Source organism: Stenella coeruleoalba (genome assembly GCF_951394435.1).
Source record: "Stenella coeruleoalba genome assembly, chromosome: 10".
In the NCBI taxonomy this organism is placed as follows: domain Eukaryota; kingdom Metazoa; phylum Chordata; class Mammalia; order Artiodactyla; family Delphinidae; genus Stenella; species Stenella coeruleoalba.
The window spans coordinates 8,780,819-8,783,670 of NC_137156.1; positions in this window are offsets into that span (position 1 = coordinate 8,780,819).

The following is a 2,852-nucleotide window of genomic DNA, read 5'->3' on the forward strand; positions in this document are numbered from 1 at the left end:
GAAATTTTTAAATAATTCCTGATGGATACAAAAGTGAAAACAAAGACTTAATGTGTTAAGTTAGAAGACTCAACATCATGATGTCAATTCCACCAAAGTTAATTTACAGATATAAAATGATACAAATAAAAATGACATCCGGCCAGAAAAATTCTGATAAAGAAGAGCAGTTATTGTTCATGCTAAGTATTGAAGTACCGTATAAAACTTCAATAATTAAAACAGTGTGGTGGTCTGGTGTGAATACGGAATGACAAAATGAAAAGAACAGAGACTCATACATAGTCCAAAATGCATCCTAAAATTAGTACACGGTAAAGATGATATTTCAAATGGTTGGAGTAAGGGAGGACTTTTTAACAAATGTTTTGGGGACAACTCAGTAGCCATCTGAAATGATACAGAGAATCTGTATCTTTCCCTGTATTCCAGATAACTCCAAAAAGGTGGTCTAGAAGTGAAAGGTTAAAAAGAAGAATCATCCATTAAAGTACTAAAAGAAAATATAGACAGTATCCTTTATAACCTTGGAACTCAGAAGCCCTTTCTAACTGTGACTCAAAATACAGGCACCAAAAAAAAGATAAACAAGTTCAACTCTAAAAATAGTCAGTATTTTTTCAGTGTAAAAAATGGTAAGCAAAGTCACAAGACAAATGACAAACTGGGACAAACATTTCTAAATCATTTCACAAACAGCTAATCTCCCACGTATATAAGGAGTTCCTAGATGGCTGTAAGGAAACAGCCAGTAATCAGTAGAAAAATGGCCAGAGGATATCAATAGGAAGTTTGCAGAAAAATAAAAAAGCCTTTAAACATGAACCGTTGCTTAGCCTCACTAGTAATAAGGGAAATGCAAATTCCAACAATACTGAGTTATCAGTTTTCATCTAGCAGATTAGCAAAAGTCTGAAATCCGTGGTAACTATGTGAAATGACAGAAACTGTTTTATTGCCAGTGAGGAGTATAAATTCAGCATAGAATTACCATATGACCTAGCAATTCCACTTCTGGGCGTACACCCTAAAGAATTAAAAGCAGGATCTCGAACAGTTATTTGTGTCCCAGTGCTCACAGCAACCTTATTCACAGTAGCCAAAAGGTGGAAACAACCCAGAGTCCACTGATGGATAAATGGGTAAATAAAATGTGGTATATTCTCACAGTAGAAATTTATTCAGTCTTAAAAAGGAATGAAATTCTGACACAGTTGCAACCTGAATGAACCTTAAAAATATTATGCTAACTGAAATAAGCCAGACACAAAGGGACATGATTCCATGTCCACTTTGACGAGGTTCCTAAAATAGTCAAAAACTCATTGAGACACAAAGCAGAATAGGGACTGAGAAAGTTGCTAGGGCCTGAGGAGGGAGGGTGGGGACTCATGGTTTAATGAATAGTTTCAGTTTGAGGTGATGAAAGAGTTCTGGAGATACATGGTGCTGATGGTCGCAAAACAGCGTGAATGTGCTTAATGCCACAGACCTGCACGCTTAGAATGGTAAATTCGTGTTACATATATTCACCACGATAAAACATAGCTACCTATAGAGCCCGGGTAAAAGATGCAGGGCTAAGAGTGACACTACTGAAAACAACGTGTATGTGCTTAATGCCACAGAACTGCACACTTAGGATGGTAAATCCATGTTACCTATATTCACCACAGTGAAACATAGCTACCTATAGAGCCCGGGTAAAAGGTGCAGGGGTAAGAGTGACACTACTCAAAACCTAATTACCTAGTAAGATCAATAAATAAATTCATATGAAAGATCTGGAATTTCCCTTTGGATCACTTTTGTAATTTGCTTTATTTCTATATGCAAATATTACTTCATTCTGTTTCAATATTTTAAAAGCACTTTCATCAATTGTAGATTGATTAAACGTCCACACACCAGAACACCAAGCAGCAACAGTTAAGAATAAGGTAGATCTATATTTCCCTCATTTCAATGTGTAGACCTACCGGTTCTGGCCTCCAGAGAAGTGCTCTCGATTCTGGTCTTTGTGGGGCTGGTTAATTAAATGCTTTGCACCTGCCCTACAGTCTCAGTCATCTACTGGGGAAAAGAGAAGGGAAAGCTGACCGCTTCATTTACTGTATGCCTCGTGCTCCAAGATTACTTGTCAAAGCAACTCTGCCTAGAGCATGATGGTGTCCTTGCTCAGCCATTAACAAATCAATCCCTCCTTTCCTCTGGTGGTTTTCCCTTGTGTGGGTAGCTCCCCTGGTAGGAAAGCTGAGGCCCCGAGAGAGTGACAGCAGGAATAGGCTTCCAAATTTCACCTCTACCCCCAACTCTATCTTCAGCTACCCAGCCTCCACCTGAACAAATCTGTTGCAGTCAGGCATCCCACTTTTGGGATACCCGTTCCACTGACCAACAGCTCCACGGGCCAGAAAATACTTCCTTACAAAGTTTGGAAATTTGCCTCTTAGTAATTTCCACCCATTGGTCCTGTTTTTATTTCCAGGAATCAGAAAACAAAAATATAGTTTCTCTTCTGTATGATATCATTTAAGACATTTAAAAACCATTAATATATCCCTTCCAACAACATGTCTCTTCTCTAGGCGTTGAGAACGCTTCTCCATGGGACCGTATTTTTTCAATGGCAAGAATTCCAGTAACTCCTGAATCCCACAAGCTCTCCTTTCTCAGCATGCATTGGGTCTGTAGCCCATTTCCATGGATATACCTTTGATTCTCCACTTACCTCGTACAAGTCTTGTACCTTCTTTAGAGATCAGATAGAAATGTAAGCCCAAGTAAAACACGTCTGTGTAAGAGCTGGTGTGGTAGGTGTCTATAAAATGGTTCCCAGTTGTACTCATGCC